The 13,217-nt window shown below is 38.5% G+C and overlaps 1 protein-coding gene across 13 annotated transcripts in view; it reads left to right on the forward strand.

Annotated features, from left to right (window-relative positions):
- Kiaa1217 (KIAA1217 ortholog) overlaps positions 1 to 13,217 on the forward strand; it is a 381,206-nt gene that overhangs the window by 169,845 nt on the left and 198,144 nt on the right. The window lies entirely within an intron of this gene.

Below are 13,217 nucleotides of genomic sequence, written 5' to 3' on the forward strand. Positions count from 1 at the left end.
CCAAATCCTCTATTTGGAGTACATTTATTTTGATTGCCTTCATTGTACATCTTAATGTGCATTATTTTCCTGTTAGATAAACACGTTCAAATTGTAATACTTTCTAGTTTCTATATTAACCAATTTTTTTATGGATTTTCTCTGAGCTATCGCTTCTTTTTAGCCTCCTGATGTTTATTTTCATGAGAATACTGAGTTTTCCACAGGACTGTCCCAGTCCTTAAACACGAGGAAGGGTGTTGATGGCCAGCATCCACTTAGGTGAGGCTTGCAGCCCCATTTAAATGGGATGACTTTTTATGGCAAACCAATTGCTCTTTATGAATAACAAGTGCTGCTCCTTGAGAGAGAGAAATCACATTGCCTTGTATCTCAAGAGTGCAGTTCCATAAATATTATTATGCATGATGGAGCAGCATCTTTATTCAACAGAGCAGACATTGCCAACAAAAATGAAAGAGTAGAGGAAATGACTTCTAGTGGTTTCCAGCTTTAATTATGAAAAATAAAGTAAAAAAAAAAAGAGAGTTTACAATTAAAGTGTTTTTGCACAGTGATTTAGTGGTCACCTTTGACTCAAGCATGCATTTGTAATGGGATGAGGGGGGGTAACACTTTTACCTTTGGTTTTTGTGACTTTTAACTTTTTTTTTTTTTTTTTTTTTTTTTTTGGTCTTGGGGATTGAACTCAGGGGCACTTAACCACTGAGCCTCATCCTCAGCCCTATTTTGTATTTTATTTAGAGACAGGGTCTTACTGAGTTGCTTAGCATCTTGCTGTTGCTGAGGCTGGCTTTGAACTTGAGATTCTCCTGCCTCAGCCTCCCATGCCTCTGGGATTATAAGCATGTGCCACTGTTCCTGGCAACACTTTTGTTTTAAACCAACCATAGGCTGAGCCATTTGGATGGAGTGGACTCCTTTCTCACAGGGATAGAGACTGTTCATTTGTTACTGGGGAGGGTCTAGCCATCTCCAGGCTCACTGAATGAACTATTTGCCTCCGCAGTGTTCTGTTAGAGGTCATGTTTTAAAGCGTGATTTCTTCTAAATCAAGGAGAAAGTCCCTTTTCAAAGCATGCTTACTGTCACCGTGCTGAGCACCGCTTTTTCTAGATGGGAAGACATAGTAAAGTTGAAAATAAACACTTTCCCTTGAAAAGTTATAAATCCATAGTTTGTGACCAGAGCGTTTGATCTGTCACTATTTAACTTTGTTATTATAATAAAATATGACATGGATAAAATTCTTTATATTACCCTGGAAGGGAGTAGTTATTGAAGAGAGGGGCGCTGGAAATAGACTGACAATAGGTTTGGTGGAGGACATAGAAATTCAGTTTGGAACATGTGAGGAGACGTAGCTGTGATAATTCTTCATTTTAGATTATACATGTGTCCTGATGGGTGTTTAGAATATGTGTGTCCGTAACTCCTGAATACAGTCTGGGCTGCAGCCAGCAGTGTGAAAGCTGAGGATTCTCAAGCTTTCTCTGCTCATGGCATTCTCTGTGCCCACGGGCAGAAATATCTAACCGTTGGATTTATTAAGTGGTAAAATTCAAACAACTTCGTATTTATAACCCAGCAATTCAGTGACTGATTAAAAATTAAAATTACACAAATTCAAGGGAAAATGTATGTCCTTTTCTTTATAAGATGATAGTTAGGTTTATGTATCAACTTGGCTAGGCTCTGATATTCAGATATGGTAAACACCAGTCTGGATATTGCTGAAAAGGTATTATTTAGATGAGATTGTATCTAAGTTAGTAGATTTTGAATAAAGCTGATTACCCTCTAACTCTCCATAATGTGGGTAAGCCTCATCCAAGCACTTGACGGCTTTAAGAGAGGCCAGGTTCAGGTTTCCCCAAGGAAGGCGGAACTCTGCCCTGCTTCCAGACTATCTTTTCATTTATGCTCTGATGCCAGCTCTTTCTTGCGTCTATATCCTACTGACCTGTCCAGCAGATTTGGGGTTTGCTAACCTTCACAATTGTGTGAGCCAATTCTTCTTAACCTCCATTCCCCATCCCATTCTTTTTACACACACACACACACACACACACACACACACATACACACACACACACACACACACACACACATCACACACCCCTTATGTGGTTCTGTATTTCTGGAGAACCCTAATTCACTTCCCAAAGAGATGCATGCATGTATCTGTTGAACACAGGACAACCTCCCAAACCCTGGAATCAGATCGAATACCATTTCTTGTTCCACTTTGATTTTTGTGCATATTTGTGCTTTTTATCATGGCAACCACTGCAAACCCTGCTTTGCAAAGATGATACCATCAGAAGGAATGTAGATGATCTAACGTTGAAACTGCTGTGATTTAGATTGTCTCCCAGAAGCTCATGTGTGAGATAATGCAAGACAGTTCAGAGGTGAAATGATTGGGTTATGAGAGTTTTAATCTAATCAGTGCATTAATTCCCTGATAGGGATTAATTGGGTGGCAACTGTAGGCAGGTAGGTTGTGACTGCAGGAGGTGGGGTTATTGGGGGGCATGCCTTTGGGGTATATATTTTGTGAGCTTAGTCTCCCTCTGCTTCCTGTTGTCATGTCCTGAGATGTTGTCCTCCACCACACTCTTCCACCATGATGTTCTGCCTCGCTCAGGCTCTGAACAATGGAGTCCACTGTCTCTGGACTGAAACCTCTGAAACCATAAGCCCCAAGTAATCTTTTTCTCCTCTAAGTTGCTCTTGTTGGGTATTTTGGTCACCATGAGGAAAAAGTAACAAAAATACTTTGTTTCCCATAAACATTTAAAATATCACACATTGTCTCTGTGAGTTCACGGTAGCGGTACACAGTTGGTGAACCCAGGGTACAAGTGGCAGCAGTGGGCGTGGGGAGTAGATGAGCTCAAGCAGGGAGAGCACCACAGGAGCTGTAGAGATGGACTTCACAGAACATCTGGAAGAAGGAGGAGACCGTGGAAGAGGACTATTTGAGAGAAGATTATAACAGAAGACTAGAGACCCAAGGAAAACCCAAAACACTCTCTGAAAGGAGAGGAAAAGCAATTCCAATACGATTCCAATGAAGAAATCATTTTGCATAGGAAAGAAAGTAGGAGGAAAATTCTATAAAGCTTTCAAATTTGGAGGAGTTACAATGGTGAGAATATGGCAATAGTCCCACTCTTATCTCTCTTAAAAAAAATTACTCTGTATGTCTTTATCATGTCATGAAAAAATATATTTGCAATCATGAAAAAAGTTGATCTCTAGATCTCCTGCTAACTCAAACCTGCAAACCTTTTCTTCCCATCTTGCACCCTGCTTCCACTCAGTTCCCACATTGATCTGTGGACAAAAGGGGAGTGTTGTTTGGGAGAGAGGTTAACAGAAGATGTAACAAAAGAAAATATTTCCATGTTTGCTTTTCTTTAGAAAACTCTCTTTATATCTGGGAGGTAAGCAATGAAGGGGAGTTATATAAAGTGGTATAAGGAAGCCTCAGGAAAAAAACACAAGGCTCATGTGACCAGAACAAGAAATAGAAAAGACCTCAGGGGTGGGACGCCCCTAGTGGAGGGTGTGAGAACTGCACTGGTGGCTCAAGCCTGAAAGAGCAACTAAGGGTGAGTCTCAGCACAGCACTTGGACAAGGCCCCAGTGACTAGATACAAGAGGGGCCTCAGCTGATGTGTGTGGCCCTACTTTCAGAGCTTTAGAGTTAACAAGCCAATATTAAATTCACAAGTCTTTGCCAAAGCTATGTAAGTCTCTTGGCATTTATTGAAATTAATTTGCCTGCAAGAAAATACACATTTCCAGCTTTGTTAACTGTACATTTGAGTAAATGTTTCCAGGAGATAAGTAATGCCCGTATTAATGATACAACAGTGTGACAAAATGAAAAGTTGGCATAATTAAGCATGTAAAACTCTAGTTGTTTTTTTTTTTCAATGACTATTCACTGTAATGAGTTGTTTCATTGGGTAAAAGCAACGATTCCGATGGAATCATGTGGTTGGAATCAGTGAATTTATGTGTATCGTAGGAAATGTTACTTGGCATCTATTAAATTTTTATTTTGAGGGGGGAAAAATAAAACGACGAGGATGTCATCTTATTCCAAGTCTCTAAGAAGGTTATGTTTTTAATTCCACACCACAGAAAATGCAAGCAAATTCGTAATTACGCTTCATGCATGGATCTATGAAGAGGAAAAATAAATTGGTACCCATCTACCCAAAAGCCATAAATCAGACATAGAATAGCTAATCACAGATAAAAAAAAAAGTGTATGCTTGATGCTGATTACTTTCTTCTTGGTCTATTGTAAACAATTAAGAATTTAGATCTTGGGCTGGCAGTGCTGTTTTTGAAGTAAGACTCAAAATCAAAAAGTTTGTTTTAAATTCCCTTAATCCTGGTTAACAGTTTCCATTCCTTTTTGGCTAAGTATTATCATCAGGAGGTCCATATTAAATTATAAAAAATTGCCTTGAGGCCATTTTCATCGTATTGCAGCACCCATGCATTTGTCAGAATCATCAGATCTGCAAGAAGAGCACCATTTTGTTCACCGTGTAAAAACAAAACAACTTTCAGTAGTGGTTGTCATTAATTAATATAACGAGATGGGGATGGTTCTAATGGGCCCAGCACGGGATCTCCACTTTCTCACTTTCACCAGTGTCACCCGGGAACATCTTTAAACCCACAGAGAAGAGGTGCAGCTTCTCTTGCAAACAGTATAGCAGTTCCTCAGAAAAACTAAAAATGCAATTACCCTGTGATCTTGCAGTCCACCTCTCAGAAAGATATTTGTACACCCACATTCACAGAAACATTGCTCACAACAGTTGAGAGGTAGAATCAACCCATGTGTCCATCAGTGGAAGAATGCAAATACAAAATGTGAAAGAAAATTCTGACACAGGCTGTCACATGAATGAACCTTGAAAGCTATGCTATGTGAAATAAGACAGTTAAAAACAGAAAAATACTGAATGATTCTACCTATAATGATGTATTTAGAATAGTCACTTTTTTAGGGACAGAAGGTATAGTGCTTGTTTGCCAGAATTTGGGAAAGCAAAATAGGAAGTTGTTATTTAAGGGGTACAGAGTTTTAGTTTTGCAAGATGAAAAGTGCTCTGGCGGTAGATGGGAGTGACCATTACACAATGGTATAAATACACCTAAGGCCCCTGAATTCTACATTTAAAAATGTTTAAAGGCCAGGCAGGTAGCTCAGTGCTAGATTACTCGCCTATATTGCAGGAAGTCCTATTTGACCCTAGTACTACACACAACAGAAATTCACGATAGTGAATTTGATTGTGTATACATTTTATTGCAATTTAAAAAATAACAACCACAGAGGAGTGGGCTCTGCCACAGAAGTTCAGCCCACGTAGCCAATAGCAGGGACCCCACACTGCAGTGGATTCTGCTCAATAGTGGGGGATGGTTTCTGGAGCAATTAGACCCTAGTGGTGTGGCCCATATGGCCGGCTTCGAGAACTGAGTGTTGGGAAGGAGAGAGAATGTCAATGCAAAGAGTAGGGAGATAAGTCCCAACAAGGGAGAAGACCCTGCACATGAACTTGGCAAAGGAATTGTTTTAGTGGTAGAAATTTCAGGTATTATGAGTGATTTATGCACATGGAGTAGAAGGGTCTTTAAATCACACTTGTGCTACTGACTTTAAAACTACATGCTAATGGTGTATCTCTGTCACATCTCTACAAAGTACCTAGTCTGTTCTGGGTCTTGTCATGCATGCTGCTCATCAGAATCCTGAAGATAGTGGACATCCATCTGCTTGGAATAAAAAAAGCAAAAGGAGGGAGGCTCAGAATGAATGAACCATAATTTTTCATCCTGGCCCTTTAATCTGTGAAGGGATGGACCTGGCCTCAGCCCTCTTGTTTCTTCAAGGACCTGGTCTTCTCCTGGTCCAGAAACATCTAACTGAACTTTGGACCTAATGGAATGACTTAGGTATTGATTTAATTTATATGAATGCACAGAGAGTTCTATGCACGCCTCAGTTCATGCAAACCACAGCACACTTGAGGAAGTCTTCTCAAACCACGAGCCATCCCTGACAAGGCTCCATTCCTCCTATTCCCGAGAATTTCAGGGGAATCGATAGTGAGCTCTGGTGTCCTTGCCCACACTCCTTATTGAATACAATCCTTTTTGAGTGACCTTTACTTTTCAGTAATAGTTCTTTATTTGTGAAGTGCAGATTGCAAACAGCCTAATCAGCCCTCTGGCTTTTGGTTACTAGCATTCCATCTGCTTTTTAATGTCATTGTAAAAACCAGCTGTGCTAAGAAGGAAAACGTATTGATTGAATCTTTTTCACACTGGAAGAAAAATTTGTGTGCCATTAAGATTGCCCCAAACTCCAATGGACTCTGAAGCAAATGGCAATATCATCGTGCGTGCGTGTGTGTGTGTGTGTGTGTGTGTGTGTAACTTGAGGTGTTTTAATGCTTTTCTTCTTAGTACCTGAAAGCTAATGTACCCTAGTTAATGACAGACTTATGATCAAAAGTGTCTAAAAATCCAGAAGACATAACAATTTTAATAAAGTGAGGCATTAGATATTAGATAAAGGAACCACTGTAGAAATGGAGAAAAAAATTATAGATACGGAGTTGAGCCCAGGGTAGCAAGTTAGGAATGACTCTTGGATTTTTTTTCCCCAGACATTGACTCCTTATTTATTTTGTAATACTATTTTTTTCATAATCTTTACACTCTCACAGACCTTTTTAATTTTTTTTTAAAGGTGATGTCAATACTTGTTTGTGTACTGGTCTTGTCAAGTCTTGCAAACTTGTATCTCTGTTGTGCTAATTTCTCCACGAGGAGCCCAGGATTATCATATTTTCATAATAATGCTTATACTTGCTTTTCTATAGAGGCTGCTTGGAAGAGCCTTCCCTTCATAAGTTGGTCATGAACTTGACCTCTCAGAAATGGACTGTGCAGAATTTGAGCTGGGAAAGGTAGAAGCAGGTGACCATCTAGGTGCTAGTTGGGTGGGGTGCCGCCTTTTCAACTTTAAATAATTCTAGAAGTTCTTGTTTCTACATATCAAAGAACAATCCCAAAGCCATCTGGAGTTAATCAGTAAATTAAACATGAAACTCAGCTTTCTACCTTGCCTTTATTCTTTTGGTATTTCTTCCTTACACGAGGGGCAATGATTTGCAAGTTGTTTAACGTTTTGTATTGGGGATTTTCTTGTGCCTTTCAAGTTTGGAGCTCAGCTCTTTGGTTTTAAGGAGAAAAAGCTCAAGCAAGCTCTCCTCATTCAGCTCTCTCTGCTGGCATCAGTGCCTAGGGTTATGGAATTTCAGAATTATTAGAAGAAATATACAGAGGAAATGAGAAAGGTGTGTCTGGTCTCTGAGTGAGCATCTAAGAATGAGTGAGAAGGTGTCTTGGTCCCAGCTTTTCATATAGGATAGCTGTCCAGAGAGAATTACAGGGCTCTCTCAACCAAGCTCTGGAGAGTTCACAGCCACTCAGTCCCTTGGCCCCCTCATCATCTGTCTTTTATGCCACAACATGGATAGATCTTCTTAAACCTCTTAGACAAGATTAATTACAAGCAGCCAGTTGATCTTGCAATTTACTTATTTGTTTGGTCTGGCCATAAGATTAGAGAACATTATGCTCCTGATGCAGACTATAGAAAACAGACTAGTAGATATGAGTCCAAAGTTTTGCTTTGCATATGAATATAGATGGACGGGCAGGTATGTGCCCTTCAGGGGGTTGGTGAGGGGAGGAAATTGGAGAAATCTACTCATTTGCCAGTTTCTACTCTAAATTCAGTTTCAGTATTTTGTGGTCTTTCTATCCTGAGCCGTTTTCTTGTGTGAGTTTGCATTCTTTGGATTAGATTCTATGGGATTATCCTTGAGGTTCTTTTTCCTTTATCCAGGATTCATAGAATTTTTTGAGCTTACAGGTAGTCAGATGGGCACTGGTGAATCACTGCCCACTCTGGTTGATTATATCTCAGACTTGCCATTGTGACTCTCAGTAACTAGGTGAGTTACTGTCCAGCTCCCTCCCCAACTCATTCTTTTACTCCTTGGTACATTGCTTGAAAAACCCTAACTCTAGAAATATAAGTGGGTAAATAACAGACATTATTTATATAATGTTTGTTATACAATGTTTGCATGTTATGAAAATTACCTCTAAATTTTAATGATCCTTTTATTAACAAAATGCATTTATTCTGGCAATGGACATTATTTCTTAGATTGGAATTCGGAAGAGATGGTGTAAGAATGAATCCTAGGATGTGGGTTTCTTCCCCTGTCCCTTGCTTGAGTGCTGCCTTTGATCTCTTTCTTTCAGGAGACATCGACTGGAATTGCTAGTCTTCTTTGGCATCCACTGTCTGTGCTATGGTTTGGATGTGAGTTGAGTGTGCTTTTGAGTGTTGATGGTGGGGCCTTTAAGGGCTGAGGTCTAGTAAGAGGTCACAAAATTGGCTCCTTTCTGCACTCTGGCTTCCTGTCTTGCAAAGTGATCTCATTCCCACACTTATATTTCCACCATACTACCATCTGCCATGAAGTGACACAAGCAGGAGAACCCTGACTAGAACAACACCAAGCTGTTTGAAATTTCAGCCTCTAGGATTGTGAGCTAAATAAACCTCTGTTCTTTATAAAGTACCCAGCCTTGGACATTTTGTTATAATTACTGAAAATAGGCTTATAAAGTCTGCTGATATCATTCAGAATTGCTTTTTTCTCAGGTATCCTTAGGAGGGCTGACAGATCCAGATCCCAGGCCAGCTCAAGTAATTCTAATAGAACATCATTATTCTTTCTCCTAGACCCATCAACAGAGAATACCATTTCTAACCCCCTCAATGACTTACCCTGCCTCCTCCTCAGATTTATTTCTCATGTCATCTGTGCTTTTAAGAGAGATGCTTCTCTTTCTCAATGAACACTTCCATTAGTTTATAAGGAAAAACCCTCTTTGGGAATACCAAATAATTGTGTTCTTTTGTTTTGTTTTAAATTTAATTCATACTGCATGCAGTCTTGTTCATTTACATGTGACATTGTTAATGAAAGAGCATATTCTCTAGCTGAATAATTTCATGAAAATCACCTATTGTATACTTAAAGCTACTGAGTTCAAGGATATTGCATGACAGTTAAACTTTTTGGTTTTACTTCATCTAGTATATATCATTGAATTATAGAGTTTAAGGGAAACATGAACATAAAATCATCACTGTTGGTTTTTAAGGAGGGAAATATAGAGGCAAACTTGTATCCCCTGTGACTGATACAGAGATGAGAAGGGGCAGTATAGAAAGGAAGATACTGAGTAGGTCAGACATTTGGGACTTCGTACCTGGTAGAAGTATTGGCCAACTTAAGAGCAGGAAAACCACGATTCATAGGTTATACATTTGGTGGATTTGAGGGTGAGAAGATGTGGTTGTATTTGTCTATTAATAACATATGAGGGAGGTGATCAGAAGAGAGAAAAGAATAAGCCAGGCATGGTGGTACACGCCTTTAATACAAGCTACTCGTGGACTGAGGCAGGAGGCTCACAAGCCCCAGGCCAGCCTGGGCAACTCAGCGAGACCCTGTCTCAGAATTATAAAAAGGACTGGGGATGTTGGTCTGTGATAAAGTGTCCTTGGGTTCAATCTCCTGTCCTGCAAACAAAAATAAAAAGAAGAAGGAGGAAAAGAATGTTGGAAATTTGAGGAAAGAGGAAAAGCTATTAGGATTATCATCCAGGAAGAATAAAAAGTAATGCAACTAGGAAAATATAAAAGAATCATCTAAAGTTGAGTGCCAATTTGAGGTTTGGGATAGTGAATTTAAGGAAAGAGCATTAAGCAGTTTTGGGAGGTTTTAATCCTTCTAGGAATTTTAACTGCTCAATTGTGAATGGCGTGTTGGGTTGAACCCATGCTGTTTCCAATGATGGGTGAAAGAGGCAAGACAGGTAAAAATATTTGTGAGGAATTGCTCATCAAGTTGCACCCACCACAGAATCTTAAGATGTGGAGGACAGAGAGCACATGATTAGAGTTATCAAAAGATAAGGTCCCTGTGGGTCAAGGGATTACTGGAAAGTAGGAGCTGGGTTAGTGGTTTTTGTGGTTTTAATCTTGATGCCTTCAATTTGTACATAGTCTAAATTATACTCTAAATAGACAACTGTCCTCAGGACACATGGTGGAGAGTATTGTCTGTGGGCCCAATAGTCAAATTCCCACATCAGGATTTTCATTTAATAGACTATTGTATTAGTCAGTGTTATGGTTTAGATGTGAGATGTCCCCCAAAAGTTCATATGGAAGACAAGGCAACAAAGTTTAGACAATGCAAGAGGTGGCTGGGTTTTAAGAGTGTTCACCTAATCAGTGCATTAATTCTCTGATAGGAATTAACTGGATGATAACTGAGGCAGGTAGGGTGTGGCTGGAGGAAGTGGGTCCCCCAGGGACATAACTTTGGGATATAGATTTTGTCCCTGTAGAGCAGGAGCTGTCTCTGCTTCCTGGTGTGATGTCCTTAGCCACTTTCTCTGCTACAATTTTCCACCCTGATGTCATACCTCACCTGGAGCTCCAAGGAATGGAACTGGATGTCTGTGGATTGAGACCTCTGAAACTGTAAGCCCTGACACCAAAACAGTCAGCTTTTTTGCCACTGTGACTAAAATACCTGACAACAACAACTTAGAGAGGGAAAATTTAGTTAGAGCTCATGGTTTCAGATATTCAGTCCACGGACAACTGATTTCATTGCTATGGGACCAAAGCGAGGCAGAACGTCGTGGCAAGAACGGCTGGCTCAGCTCATGGCAGTTGGGAAGCAGAGAGAGGACATGGGAGGAGCCAGGGACAAAATACAACTCCCAAAACCTTGCCCTCAGTGATCTACTTCCTCCCCATGTGCCTACAGTTACTCCCCAGTCGTCCATTCAAATTAGTAATCCACCAAATGGATTAATCCATTGATGAGGTTACAATTTTCATAACAATATCATTTCACCTCTGATCATTGCCACAATTGCCTAACATAGGAGCTTTTGGGGGAACATTAAAGATTCAAACCATAACAGCTATGTTAGTACTTGGATGATGATAGAAGATTTTTATTGCTTTTATTCAATTTGGGGTTATCAACTAACAATGAAAAAAGAGATAAAAAGCTCAGTTCAGGCTGGGGATGTGGCTCAAGCAGTAACGCACTTGCCTGGCATGCACGGGGTACTGGGTTCAATCCTCAGCACCACATTAAAAAAAAATAATAAAGATGTTGTGTCTACCAAAAACTAAAAAATAAATATTAAAAAATTCTCTCTCTCTCTATTCTCTCTCTCTTTAAAAATAAAAATAAAAACTCAGCTCTTTTTAAATTTTTTTTACTCTAAAACTGTCCCTTTTTAAATTTTATTTTTCAAACTGATTTTATAACTTACCAATGAATCACAAATAAGGGTGAAAATTAATATTTAGTTCTCTAGAAATAACAATTTAAAAGGAAATTACATTCATTGTGGAAAATTCAGAGAGTCTAAGAAAACATTTTTTTAAAACCCTATCCTCCAGATACAAATGCCTTTCCATTTTTAGGCATATTTTTAATAGTTTATGTTACTTTATGTTTTTTTAATGGTTGCAAGATATTTGTGTTGATTTTTAAAATAAATGAAATTATTAGTTTCTTATGATACAGTTTAGATTCTTTTCACTTTTATGTTATGAATACTTTGAAATGCACTCCAGCAAGATACTATCAAACTATAGGTGTACCAATTGAGACGGCCATGACCTATCATGCTAAGGCTTAGTTTGAAGCAATGTTTCCATTTCAGAATGTTCCAGAACTATCTGGAAGAAAGTACCATTAGGAGTACTTTGGATACCTGGAAGAGAAAAAGAATCTTCTTATCTAATTTTTACTTCTTTATCTTTTTCATCAAGCCCTTTCATTACTCAAGTAGCTGAATCAATGTGTGGAGGTTCCAAGTTGGAAAAGTTCCTATAAGCTACCATTTTATTCACTGTATCTCCTAAGATTATTCATTTCACTCAGGATTTTGAAGTTAACATAGAGATTATCTTGAATCTCATTATATGATCTGCTCCCTTTCTCTTGTTACCCCTTAATATGAAAACAATGGCTATTTTTTTTAATGTCAATGACAGAATACTTCGTTCTAGTTTATGAAATACAGATTTTTGTTTTGGTAGTCTCATTTGAGAATAACTGACAAAAGTTCCTGAGGAAATAGGTATCAAAGTTGCATAATTCATTTTTTCCAGTGTACTCTAACATTTCTTAAATCTAAAGGTGTGAAAGACATGGTTACAGAAAACAAATACATGTGCATGGTTCTGTGTTAGAAAATGTCATGCTTCTTGATGTGTCAGTCATGGATTATCTCAAACAAAGATGGATTTTCCTTCTTTTATGTGTTTACATTGTTTCAACGAGGCTATCTACTAAAGGTTTGTGACATTCTTCTTTTGACAATGAATGGAAATCTAAATTTCTTTTGGACACTTTCACAATTGTATGAGTTAATACTAGCCCTTTTAAATCCTTATACACAAGAAAAGTAAAGTTGGAAGTAAAATGGTATTTTGATGATAACTAGGAAAGAAAAATGATATGAACAGGGTTATAAATGGTGCTCAATAATTTAGACAGAGAAAGATGGCAAACTGTTACCTATACTGGAAGTGTTTTATGCATACCATTTTTGATTTTGCTTTTGGTTGAGTTATTGCTTCTTGGTATTTTTGAAAGACAGCATAAGATATTTGGTTTTGATTTGTTTTCTGAAAGATAAGATATAAAGTGCAAACTCATCAGATTTATATGAGAAGGGATGCAAGCCAGTTATAGTCTTCTATATTGGTATTATTTATTCTTTGGCAAGAACTAGCTTGGGTATTGTCAGCATTTTAGAAAACTACCTCATAAGTGCAGCCTTCTTCACAAAGCAAAAGATACCAAGTATAGCTGTTTAAGAAATGTAAGTTTAGTGGGCTGGCTTCACTGCGGTACCCAGACCAATTATGGCATATTTTATGTAAATGAGATGTTGGAGAATTTCTCCCAAATCATGGTTACCTATTGGATCAATTATTTACTTATTTGTGTATTTAGGTCCTAGAGTCTTGTGCATGCTAT

Source organism: Urocitellus parryii, chromosome 9, assembly GCF_045843805.1.
Source record: "Urocitellus parryii isolate mUroPar1 chromosome 9, mUroPar1.hap1, whole genome shotgun sequence".
NCBI lineage: Eukaryota > Metazoa > Chordata > Mammalia > Rodentia > Sciuridae > Urocitellus > Urocitellus parryii.